At 35.8% G+C, this 13,940-nt stretch overlaps 1 protein-coding gene across 6 annotated transcripts in view; it reads left to right on the top strand.

Annotated features, from left to right (window-relative positions):
- PALLD (palladin, cytoskeletal associated protein) overlaps positions 1 to 13,940 on the top strand; it is a 192,832-nt gene that overhangs the window by 78,918 nt on the left and 99,974 nt on the right. The gene's annotated exons all lie outside the window — the stretch shown is intronic.

The raw sequence follows: 13,940 nt of genomic DNA, 5'->3' as shown, positions 1-13,940 counted from the left end.
AGTAAATTTTTGCCTACACTAATTTACTGTTAGGCCAGTAATGGGCAAACTCTTGAACAATCTCCTTAATGCTTCTTATTGCTTTTATATCCCAAAGATTTGAATCCATAGTTCTTTCTCAGTGCTATATGAAAGGGAAGTGTATTACATATACCAAATTGTATAGAAGGTTTTAAGGTAAAATCAAAAAAAGCAATAAGTATTACTGACTGTTGTTCTGTGCTTTTTGTCTTGGTCACTTTATCTAAATGTCATAGTGGCCTGAGATTCTTGTATGCTGTTCCATTTTCAACACTGGTTAGCCTTTTTTATTCTCACTACTCTTAGTTTTTATTTTTATTTTTGTAGTCAGTAGATATTCAGCTGTGTAATGGTTGTATTATTTCTTATTTTTACATGTAACATGTAACTCACTCTGCTGTCAGCTATTTTACAGTCATTCTTTTATAACTGAAAACCTGAAAATGAAAAGCCTCAAGGAAGGAATAAATATGTGGGGAAAAAATCAGTAATATATTTACCTTATGGTAGTAATGACACCCTACTTATACAAGAGTGATTTTTATGCTTTTAATTTATAGCTTGATATTAGCACTGGGCAGATTCCACTTTTCCATCTCCCTCAAAGGCTTCTGCGGTGTGTGACAAAGGAATTGAAATTATATTTTATTTCACTTGCATTGATAATCAAAAGGGATCATTAATTATATTAAAAAAATAACAATAATGAAATAAGGTCCTCAGGCTTAGCAAGGTCACTTGCTGAATTATATGATTTCACACGATAACTTACAAAATACAAAAATATTGTTCTTTTAGCAACCATATACTAGATCTTCTAATCTTAAGTGCACAAAAATACATGCCTGAGGGAGCAAGCTGTCAGTGCTCCCTTTCTGCATTTATCACCTTTTTCTTTCTGTTGGCCTTTGTCATTGTAAGTAGTCATCACTGCAGAAGAGAAGGAGGAGGAGGAGTGGTAGAAATATAACGAGTGATGGGAGAATAGTATATGGTGGTGATTACGTGTCTGGGAGGGAGGCTGCTGAGCAAGGCAACTTGCAGATGATAGTACGTGATGTGGAGTGAGCCAGATGGTCCTTTGACCCTTGCATCTGTTGCAAGACCCACTTGTGAAGAAAGGAGATAGCAGCTCCAGCAAAAGCAAGCTTCACCAAAGAGCTTTCCTTCTCAGAAGTAAGGTCACCCTGGAAAAAGGAAAGAAAGCTGTGTAACAGACTTCCCATTATATAGCATTCACTGCTACTTATGCAAAATTTGTTTTGTTTTTAAAAATACAGTGAAAATCACTGTCTAATGACTCACCAAAGGTAACGTATTGACTTAATCTAGTAAATGAAAGCAAGAACAACTGATACGGTATCAACCAGAAGTAGATAGCCGTTACTTTAACTAAGTTGGAAATACTTCCAATTAGAACTGGTGATAAAAGAGTTTCTTGGTTCTTGAAGAACATAATCTTTATCTGAAAGAAGACAAAGCAGTTAGCGGTTTTAAAGGGACTAAGTGTGGTGTAGATGCTTAGTTTTTAGACTGATACCATGACTTCTTCGTGCCAAACTTGCAACTTCCATGGGACATTCAGGTGCAAGAGAACCTGGATTTTTGCTTCCAGTTAGTCATTAAATCTTCTGTGGCTTTTTACTGTTCAAGAGGAGATGTTGGAATGGCTAAGAAGGTAGATTCTGAAATTCTGATAGGTGATATAAACACCAGCTTGATTAATTTTTGCAAGTCTAGTGAAATATTGCTGTCAGATAGGATACCCCTCTTTCAACTCGTGATGTTACAATTTTCATTTATCTTGTGCTATCCTTTAGAAAGTGTAACATGAAATATATGACGAAGTATAACTAGAAGAGGTTATGTTATGTTAGAAGATTATAGTCTTAGTTTGCGTGAGCATTGAATGTGCACTTAGGAAGAACAAAATCTATTCTAGAGCAAATTTTGTAAACCAGGTATCCTTTGCAAAAAATGTAAAGGGGAAAACTGCAGCACTGGGCTTTTACCTTTGCCTTGCCTTCACCTGAGCTTGGACCTGGAGCAGGTGTGTCCCAACCCTTTATCAGCAGTTCACTTAGTTAAACAGAAGACTGTAATTCAGCCACATTAGTTCATTGCTAATGGAAGACTATGGACCAAACCTAGGAAGTTTATAATTTATCATGACATTGTGGTTTATTCTGGAGGAGCAGATTAGTTTTTTGGTCTCTGCTGAGCTACAGCACTGCATGAGATTAAATTCATCTTTATTGACGGAAGTTCAAAGCACTAACTTGGTGAAAATAGATTAATTTGGTGAACCAAAGCTTGTAGAGAGTCAGTTAATAGATTCACTAGTGTAAGAGGAGACTTGAACTATTCTTTCAAAATCCAGATATATCAATATTGTATGAATATTTGCTGGTCTGTTATAATCTGCATGAAATTCTGTGTTCTGCTTCTAGAGTAGCAAAAGCAAAGCTCAGTTGTCTTTGTTGAACACTTTCACTTTGTGGTTTTTAAGCTCAGCATGCTTCTGGCATGGAATGAGTCGCAGTCTAATCCAGGGGCTTGTGCAATTTCTTCTATCAGCTTCTCCCTGACTACTTGGAGTCCACAGTTCCACTTGCATGTGTTTAGGAATGATGGGTTGGGCTTGGTTTAGATTTTTATTATTATTGGTTTAGTTTAACAAGAAGAGACTGAATATCTTCTTGAAATACAAAATACATTTGACCCTCTTCAACGTTGCTGTAACCAACAGCTATAAATAATAATGATTTACCACAATGGAAAAATTGTCATGCTGTAGAAAGTTACTGTAGTTCATTTCAGGCATGAAAAATATTTTAAAAGCCCTAAAAAAATGCCATGTTTGTGGTTACAGACACTGAAGTTAAGTAATTCTATGAGCCATAGTACTAATTGCTACCTTGGTCTTGTGCTGTGAATGTTTAAAACAGAGTTTAATGTGATAATGTCTAGAATTTACTACTCGTTACTGCAAAAACAGGCAATACTGAGTATTTCACTAATATGGAATCTAAAAGACAATAGTGTTAAATATTGTTAAAAGGCACAATAGTTTATCACATCTTGCTTGAACTTTTAGTTCATGTAGGGAAAAGAGACTTGGTGAACTGAGACCAACAAACCCCAGATTTCTTCGGCTTTGGTCTCTGCTGCTGTGACCTGTCTGAGAAGATTGAGCTATCAGTGTGCATTGGACTTTGCCTGGTAATAGCAGTGTAATGCATAGATGGGCTTTCAGAAATGTCCCCAGAATCCCCTGTCTCACACAGCTCTCTTGGACAATATTTCTGCAAGGAAAATGAAAGGCAGGTATTAATTTTGTAAAAATGAATACCTGTTAAAAGTGGAAAGAAGTAAGATAGAATTTCTGACAGCTTTTGAATTTGTTATAATTAATATTTTCTTCAGCAGACATGGCTGTTTGCTGTTTTTTTCCTGAGATTTTTTTATTTTTAAAAATGTATTCAAAAGCCTTCTAAAAAAAATGCACAGAAAAAAATAAACATATTATTAAAAGATTCAAGCAATTTGTGTAACATCAGTGATGAAATGCTGAGACTACAATTAAGAATATTTCTTGAAAATAAGGATTTAATCTGGTCAGTATGCATCAAAGTCACGGCTGTATGAGTTGATAGAATTTCCTTGATTAAAAGCACTTGCGTTCACAATGGTTGTGAAAGTAATACTATTTCCTGAGCTGAATTATTTGTCACTTTAGTCTCTGTGCCTCAGCAGCTGAGTTTTGTCTTCCATGATTTCTTCCATTTTGTAAGTAATGCCTCAGATGTTTTTCAAGCAGATGTTAGTTCTATCGCTTCTAGAATGTCCTTATGCCCTTTGTTGAAATGTTTGTTTCACTATTTTTCACTCTTTACTGAAATTATCCTGAACTTGATCTTCTTGATAGCCATTTGCTTAATTTGGAGTTTACTCATGCTTCTAGTCATGATCATTCTGTGATGTTTGGGCTTTAAGAAAGGATACTGTAAGAAATTATTATATCCTTAATAATTGTTTGATACATGCAAGTAATAAATCACCATTTAGACTATATCAGATAAAGGTTAAAAAAACAATAATAATAATAATAATAGCCAACAATTCAGCAGTTACAGCCTTGGAACATACAGAAATCAGGCACAAGTCTTTGGTCAGCCTAAGAGAGGTTGGGATGTTGAAGCTCAGAGAACAGATACTTATTCTGGTAGCTTTGAGAGCTTCAAGTTTGTTTTTATTTAGAAGAGCAATGTTTTGGAAATGGTGAGAAGATGGGAAGACTGTTTTCTCTTCACTAATGTATATATGAATGTGATTTGCTTTAGCAGAAATGCTCAACTTGAAAGTTAGGCACTGATTTCTGTACTTTTTTCTTTAAAGCTATTGCATCTTCTGATGAAAACATGCATAGAACATGGTTCTTGTGTAGTTTGAAAGACATATAGAGCAGAGCTCTGGTGCCATTATTTGTATGGAACTAAAAGTAACAGAGTCTTTCCCAATTACAGGAAAGATATTCCGCGCCTCTTGTATGTGATTTAAAACTGAACTGTGTCCTGGTGGGTTTTCCGTACCTCTCCAAAAGTTGTTTAAAAGCCAAAAAAGAGGTTACTCTATAAGGCTGAACAAAACTCAAAGTTGTAAACATTCATGGCATTTTACTTGGAAACGAACAAGACAATGTTCATCTGTTGAGGAGAATTGTGACATGCTTGTTTTTTACGGGGAAGTAATAATCACAATAAACAAGTAACTTTGCATTTGTGAGCAAAGGTCCGTACAGGGCCACTTCAGTTTCATCTGCTGGGCTCTTTCAAGACTGTAGATCCTTTAGATCCCTACTCTGCTAATGAAGTCTATCCACAACAAACCTTTGATCTAAATCTGTGTCCTATTGAAGTACAAATAACTAATGTTAATACAGAGGAAGAAAGAACAAAGAGCACTTCTGAAAGGATGACTCTTTCCTAGAGAACTGCAGACAACTGAAGCACATTTTCTCTCATGAGAAATTTTTATTTTTATCTAATTTAGCACAATTTCTCAATTTCTCTGAGAAAGTTAAATTGCCTATGCTTAACACATTAAAATATATACATAAAAATATATAAATATATCATCCACGTTAAAATGCCATACCTGAATTGTATCAAACTAAATCAACTGTAACAGAACAGCATGAACTCATGAGATAAAACTATTTCAGCGCCTCCTGAAAATAGAGCTTCCCATTCTGTATTGATCAGACAGATCAAATGTGTAGTGATAAGCCATTTGTTAAGATGATTCTAAATTCAGTTTTTTTGAGACAGTTGGTACTGCTGGTATGGGCAGCCTGGTCAGGCACTAAAATGTCACTTTTGTTCCAGTTCCTGGAGGTGGCTTTAATGAAAACTAAGAACATAATAGTGACTTAAAAATGAAATTGTAAATAAAAATTACTAATCTGGTTTTTGTGCTGCTTCCACTTTCAGTTGCTTTAATTGCCTCTTTCAGGCTAAGGAATAGCATGATCCAAAAACGTTAGCAGTTACTGCTGATAAATTTCCTTTTTACTAATGCCTTTATTAACAGTGTTAAAGAGGGTACATAAATGAACTTTAAGCCATTTAAAATTTGCAGCAATAGACATCTGAAACTCATTGTAACAATTGATATCTCCAACAAGAAAGGTTAAAGGTAGATGAGAAATACATTTTTAAGTTTTTTTCCTTTTTTTTTTTCTCCTGCATTGATGTTTCCTGACCTTTAGTAAATGGCGAGAACTAGCTGCACATCCTGCTTACATAAAAGCTAATCAGTATTTTTACAGGAAGAGTCAAACATCCTTAAGAAAGTTATAAAATATGCGTGTTTAGTGTATACTCTTCCAAAACTGCAGCAGTGTGTGTGCTGCCAGCAAAATTTTCACACAGGACTTCTGTGCTTTTTCAGGTTTTTATTTTAACATTGAAAATAATGAGGGTCATAGGATAAGCAGGGAAATGAACACAGGTTCAGCCAATAGTTTGTGTGTATGTAATTTAAGTTTTTAGTTAAACACATGATATAAGCTTGTTATATCATCAGTGCCTCCAAAAGAGTGGCCTCCCTTTCTCTTCTGCATGGCTGTTGCTTCATTGCTATGTTGCCTCTCTCATACCTTTGTTGCCAAACTAGTTACCCCCAGTTTCTCCCGAGATAAGAAGAGAAGGCTTTTCTCCTAAGAAGCACTTAATCTGGGCTGCTGATTTCTAAGTGCTAAGGGCCTTCTGCCTTTTCAGTTGGTGCTGGAAGTGTATGGAATCCTGTAGATGCAAACTAATCAGATGCTGTTGCAGAATAAAGATGGCAAAGGTCAGGGAGCACGGATTGTGCAATTGGGGTTGTTTGCTTTTTTTCTGTAACAAGGTTTAGAACAGTATGCCAGCGGTTTATGATGCACCTTTGAACTAGAAAATGCAGGAAGAAACATACCATCCATCTGCAAAAACAGCTTATGGTAGTCTTACGATAGTCGTGGACTAAAAGCTTTGAAAAGACACGTTTTGACTTTTGATACATTTCTGTTGTTTTTTATTTCTTTGCTTCTAGCTGAAACAACTGGATGAATTTAATATTTGGAAATGATCAAGCAAAACAAATCCAAGCTCTCCTAATGTAACATTTTCTTAGAGGTTCTCAGTGTGGTTTGAGTAGGAAGTTTGTACAGAAGTGTTTGTGGATTCTCTCTGTATCACAGGGTTGATTTTTCAAACAATCTCATGAAACACTTGCCAGCATGCTAACCCTTACAGATTTAATATCATATGTACCTACTCCATATTTACATGGCTTTGAAAATGGTGTGCAGCTATATTTGCCTTGGTATTGTTATATCCCTGACCCCCAATTATCCGTAGTTATCCACTTTTGAAAATGTAAAAATATCTTTTGCTGGGGAAAAAGAGGAAGGAAGGCGAGAAAAGGTTTTGTTTGTCTCACACTGCCTCTGTTTTGTTCTGCCTCAGTATAGAAAAATTCATCTTCCAGGGCTGCTCGCTTTGGCTGTGGCAGCTAGATGCTTCAAAACTGAACCAGGCTATGCTCACCATCTTGTGTTTGGCTTGCAGGAAAAAGAGGAAAAATTGATTTTAAAATTTCAATAATAATATGTCTATGATCCTTACATTTTGAATGACTTCCTAGAGAAAGGTCTTCTGGTTTGGGCTAAGAGCTTCTAATTAATAGGACATAAGATCCCTCTGCCACTGCTGGTGCCCAGGTCTGTGAAGAAATAAAAAAGCTTCTGCATTCAGCACTTATATTGTAATCAAAAATGTGAAACTGGAATTCCTTATTCAATCAAGCCATGACAGAGTTGATTAATATTAGAAAATGCTTCAGGAGGATTTGCCTTTTGGAGGGAAAAAAAAAAGTGTATACCTTTTGCACAGGCTTTGGTGGTATTTTTTTCTCAGATTCTTTGAGTATAAAATTGATCAAGAATCAACTGAAATGAAAGAATAGCCAATTTAAATTTAAGAGGCTGAGAAAGCTTTCAGGAGAGCCAAGTTATGGAATTTACAGGCACGCTAAATCAAATGTGAGTGTCACTGCTCAGGATGTGTCTGACAAGTGAAACCGTCTCCTGAAACTGGCATTGTAATTCTACTTTCACTGTGCATGTGATAATGTGATGATTCTGTGGAAGTGGCATAGAAATAAAAAGAATGTGATCAAGAAGCTAGGGATTTATTTTTAAATTACAAAGAATTTTGACAAAGTTAGGCGAGTTATACACTCATGGGTATGTGCATGTGCAGGGGGAAATGACACAGATGCTCACAGAGTAACAGAGCAAAGAAGACAACTATGTCATTTTCCTGTGCAAATTTTGAAGGAATGGAAAGCAAAAGAGGCATTTTAGTATACTTTCCTTCAAGAAACAAACAAATAATAATAATAATAATAATAATAATAATAATAATATGAAGACTTCTTTAACAAAGGTAATTTCTGGATAGCTTATTTTATGCTTACTTTTTTTGAACATGTATTACACAATAAAGTAGTAAAGCAGATTACATGTTTAAACACTGGCTACTCTGAGAGTCCCAATAGCTACTGTTAGGGTGTCATCTTTGTTTAATAAACTTGTTGCTGGAACTTGTCATATTGCAGAAACATCCAACCACCTGCAATTGGTACTACCTATCTAGCTGCAGTTGGTCTTGCCTGTGCTTTAGAACCTCTGCAAAACTAGGAGCTTTCACTTGGGCAAGGAGAATTGCTGGACAGGATGCTACAGCTTATGAAGTTTAATCATAAACTTACATAGTTACACAGCTACTTGTTTTATTATTCCTCTGTTCCCTCCTGATATATGCCTTTTTTTTTTTTTTTATTGAAGTGATATAATTGGCTGATGTTTTCCAAGCTGTTTCCAACTCTGATTATATTGCAGAGCTTGTCTAGTATGTTGTTTCAGGCTTGGTTCCTTGCCCTCAGGTTTATCTTCCATTCTTTTTTGCATTTAATTCCCTTGTGTTTTTGTTTTCTGCCCCACATCAAGAAATGTTTTCTGACGAAAAAAATGGGGGGTTAGAACTCAGTGGCATCCATTTCTGTCTCATTCATTATGCTTGCTGTAAATCTTTGGAATAAGAATTTTATTGTTTTAAGTTTTTGTCTTATGTGGAGTCATTGGAGGTGCCAAGATTTTAAAGATACTGACAAGTCAGTCAGTTAAAGCCAGATTCCTAGTTTATCTACTCAAGCAAGTGCCCCAACTAAACTGATTAGAGAAGACCTAAGAACTGAGCAAGTGCTGCAGGTCCTGCTCTGCCAGCCTTATTAATGCTTTTTCTTGCTATAAATGAAAATTAATGCTTTTTTCTTGCTATAAATAGCCTGATTGCTGTCCCAGAGACAAAAAGAGAGACAAAGAACAGAAAAGGCTTATCCAGTGGAGGGAGCTGTGTTGCTTGGGTAGGTAGATGATCACAGAGTTCGCAGATAGAGATCTGTGAACTTTGAAAACTCCTGCCTGTTAGCTTGTGTCAGGCCTTATGTATCCTCACCAAATGCAGTGGTGTATTTAGTCAGAAAAATAATGAGCATATCTGAAGCTAATGCAATCAGCACCCTAGTAAATGCCTCAAATTTTTGCTTCTAGGATGCTTCTAGGCAACACTCTTTAATGACCTCTTTAAGGCACTGTATTTTTATTTCTTTCAAGTACTTCCTTGTTATTACTCAATGCAGATTTATTAAAGCTGATCTGTGCGAATTTGGGTAACACATACTGTATAAAATATCTTTTCTCAAAAATGCAAAGCATCAACTCACTGCAACTTAAAATATGTTTTTATCCTTACCACACTTGCCTTTACATGGGAAAATTACTAGTTTGTTGCATGTTCATTGAGATTTGTGTTTTATACCTTGTGTTTTTCAAGTCTGATTATGTTTTGTTTTCATCTGCTAAGATCAAAACCCCTGGACTTCAGACTCCGCAATAATAAATTGGATAGTACAGAGGTGTGGAAGATACAGGTTTTAGGTCTGTGTTTCATCCTAGTGAAGGTGTTGGATTAGTTCCAGCTGTGCTTGTAAAGATCATCAGCTGCTCTCCTACTACTCCACTTCTAGTTCTGGTACCCCTAGTCACAGCTAATCAACCTGAAATGGTCTTCCAGGACCACCAAAATAAGATTAATCCACAAATTATGTAATCGCTTTCCCATAAAGACTTTTCAATGGGTTTCTTAGTGATACATTATATATGGACTAAACTTTTGCCAGAGGCACTGAGGCTCATGCTGTGTCAAGAACTAGTCAAAACTTTGCTCTGTAATGCTTTCTATGAATCTTGTATTTTTTCATGTTATTCTCTGACGGCATGACAAAAGCAATTGGTTCATGGTTTTTCTTCACATGTATTTGTGTACCGCATCCTATTTGCTCTCTTGGTTTTCCCTACTTAGCTACATCACAATGCTTGAACATCACAAAGTCCTTTCCACCCACTTCCACGGATCTGCTCACTTATTCCTCTTTATTACTGCTGTGTGGATTATGAGTTTAATAAATCATGGATTGGAAGTATGAGGTATTTTTTTTTTGGTTGGTTTGTTTGTTTAATTAGCATTTGTCTTTGCAAATGTTATTCTGAGAATGAGTCTAATTTTTGGTAATTACTTGATATTTCTCCTCTTTGCTACAGGCGTAATTGTCTGACTCTTACATTTCTTAAACGTTCCTTTTGCAATTACACTTAAATAAATTTATACTATTTGGTGTTAATTTTTCAAGACATCATTTTCTAAATCCCAAGCATTATTCCTTCTAGTACTCTACTTCTATTCCACTGCCTTCATCCAACCTTTCTGTATTTACCTCCGTTGTCTTGTCTTTTGCAAATTGTCCTCCTTTTCTGGTGCCTTCCACATTCTTACTGTTCTGACTATTAGATCTTCAGTCAGCCTTGTTAACAATAAGCAGAATATACCGGTTGTCATATATTAGTTCAAGTTGAGCCTACGTTCTAGCTCTGATTTTTCTGTCTCTAAACTGATTTCTGGCTCACTATAATCTACGTATTAACTTTGTTAGTTACTAACAGCAGTATTGTCAGCTGAAGACTAAATTTAAAACTGCATCTTTAGTTATTGGCCATGAAAAGGTACAGAAATCATGGTCACTTTGCCAAGAAGGGAGAGTTTCGTAGACCTTACAAATACTTGGAACACAAAGAAATAATATGTTTGTACAAATGTATGTTTTTAGTGACGGAATAACTGAAGTCAAATTGATCAGACCTACAGGCAACCATGGCCCATGTGCCGTGTGCACTGAACTCTATAGACATGGTTTGGAAGTCATAGGGCCCCAAATTTGTAAAAATACCTGGCAAAGACATGTCACAAAATAGTTTTACATCAATTTATTTGGTGTTTTCATCATCTGTCAGGATTCATAATAAAATTGAAGACTGTCTATAAAATTATAGCCTTTGAAATGATGTGAAATGCAATAAGGAAAATAAAAATCAGATGAGAAAAATGTTTGCAAATGAAAGTATGCTCAAAATGACCTTTGATCTGTTGACTACTTAGCCTCCAATTCTCTATTAGACTGAGTGCCTGTGTTTTTGCCTATTTTATACAGCTGATAAATATCAATCCATTACAAGAATGCTGGTTTGACATCCAGAAAATGATAGCAGCAGCTGAAAAATGTATTTAAGAAAATGGGTAGAATGTCATTAAAATCTGTTTAACAATTTCAGTTAAAGAAAAACAAATATTTAAGACTGAGTGAAGAACCTTAGTCAGTCATAATTGCTTGATGAAGTTCACAACAGTTTAAATTTGTAGTAGTTTTAGTATATTAGTACTTAAAACTTACAAATATTTAGTATTTTATCTTAGTGACATTAATTTTGGTAAAGTAAATTCAGTCCAAGGGGTAGTTTACTCAAATACTGCTGTAGTTGACTTATGCAGCAAAAAATGGAGATGGGGAGACAGTAGTAGGAAATAAGCAAAATTTTCTCTTGCTTAAATTACATTATGGAAAGCTTTTGGCTTAAGAATTTAAAGAATGCAATTAAGGGAAGTGTTTAGTTACATTTCTCTGTTTTAAGGCACTTTTGTTAAAATAATTGTCATAGGAAAAAAGGTTTAAATAACTAGAGCTTGACGTAGCTTTTCCTTCACTCGCTTTCCCTCACTCTCATTCTTTCTCTCATTGTGATGGAAAGCCCTCACAATTCAGACAGATGATCCATGATCTGCACAAGGTTCATCCAGTTGCACCAGGGGAGGTTCAGATTAGAAATGAGGAGACATTTCTTCTCAGAAAGAGCAGTCAGGCACTGGAACGTGTTGCCCAGGGAGGTGGTGGCACCACCATCCTTGCGGGTGTTCAATGAAAGGTTGGACCTGGCACTTAGGGACTTGGCTTAGTGGGTGACATGGGAGGATGGTTGGACCACGTGATCTTAGAGGTCTTTCCCAGCCTTTATGATTCTATGATTCCTTCAGTCTAAGGACTGTTTTGTCTTAACTGCACTTTCGCGTTGTCATGAGACCTCAAAGGCTTCCTAGTCAATTCAGAGAAAAACCTCACAGTATATCTTCCATTTCAAATAGAGTAACGTAACAGTTGCTGTAGAAACTCCTTTTCTTGTTTGTGAGTTCAGGTTTATAATTTAGCTGTTGCATTTCATTTTCCTCCTTGAAGGAATTAAATATTTGGATGATCCTGACAGATGTGTAAAATACAGATCAAAATATTTAAGTTCTCAGTGAGCGAAATCTCGAAGGGAGAAGGTAAACATTTGACTTTTTAATTCAAAAATTCGTAGGAAATTTCATTGAAGACACTGTGGAAAATGCTTTTAGTGAACCAATGAGTTCATTCCAATATTAAATGGTTATACTGGATGGCTTTAATGTTATTAACATTACAAGGCCGGGTATTCTAGAGATGATTTAACATACTTTGAGTTTGAATTTTATTGCTGATCTGAGTGGAGGATGTGTTATGTTTCTCTATTAATCACACTTACAGTGTTCTTTCTTCCTTAATCAGGTTTTATTCTGATGTTTTCAGTTTCCATGATACCCCTATATCTTAATATTATCCATTATGTCTGTGAAGCAGTTAATGTGTTGGCCTTCTAAAAGTATCTGTACTTTTAGCTTCAAAATCGCTTATATTCTGTTACAAATTCCTAATGTTTTTAAAAAATAAAATAAAATAAACATTCATATAGCCTTTATAAATTCTGCCTTCCTGGGACTGCCATATATTGGTTTAGACTTTGGTTAATTCAGATCTTTCTCCAAACTTCATGCAGAACTGGATATGATCTCATTGTAAGTACAGAAAAGCATACCAGTAATTCTTGTTTCACTGGAAATCAAATGAGATACTCTCTTGATGATAGTGTCATTGTTTTACCTGAGGATCTGCCATGCAAATGGCAAGCTGATAATTTTTGAATGTAGATGTTCTAGATCCCAAACCTCTATTCTTGTTTTATATATAAGTAGAATAGAGATATAACAATATTAGAAACATATCTGATCCTGTGAGTGATTTGTGGGATAATCAAAAAATCGTACTCTGATTTCAGAAAGGTACTTTCTTGTCTTGTAATTTTCTGATTATTCTGTGTACTGAATTTTGGCATGGACTCTGGAAGGAAATAGTCTTCTACAATCCTGTATGTTTGCAGTGTACTTGCCAAACATTAACAGGTAGTGTTCCTACAGTAATTTTTCTGGGTTTATCTCATGGCCTTTCAGAAAGTGCCTTTCCAGTGAATGCATTGTGCGACTCCATTGGAATTTTTTCCTTTCCTATCTCTACCTGTTTTCCTTTTGCATTTCCATCTGTAGCTGATTTCTTAAACTAAGGATTGCTTTAGCCTTTATTTTTGTTGGCAACTACATTCCAATGTTATTATTTTTTCATTTAGAAGAGAATGGCGGAAGCAAACAAACTTTGCTAGGCTTGAAGCCTCTACAGCCCTAATGAGGACCTGCATTCAGAGTGCTTGAATGCTCCTTCTTCATAGTTCAGCTGCTGTGGTGGGAATTGGGTTACGCAGACCTCCTATCTTTGCAGAATCTTCTCAGCTGATCGAGAATAGGTAGAGTCATGCCAGTGGTGATCTGGCTGACGAGCTCAACTTTGTGGTTCAGTAGTGTATTTCTCACCGGTAGCTGCATAAATTAGAGAGCATCAACAGCACATGCTGTCCCCAAAAGCAAAGTAGAATCTCATGGATTGCTGCTGGTTTAGGTTAGGAGAAGTTTAATGAATATCAGATGGCATACTTATTCTGAGAATGTGATACAATAATTGAATACTCTCAGACAGAAAGCTCAACCAACCTCAAATGGCAACAGTTTTGCTGCAGCAATTTG

The sequence above is a fragment of the Aythya marila genome (assembly GCF_965140915.1).
Source record: "Aythya marila genome assembly, chromosome: 4".
Taxonomy (NCBI): domain Eukaryota; kingdom Metazoa; phylum Chordata; class Aves; order Anseriformes; family Anatidae; genus Aythya; species Aythya marila.
Note: the sequence above shows the minus strand (reverse complement) of the source record. Positions and strands in the feature narration are given on the sequence as shown.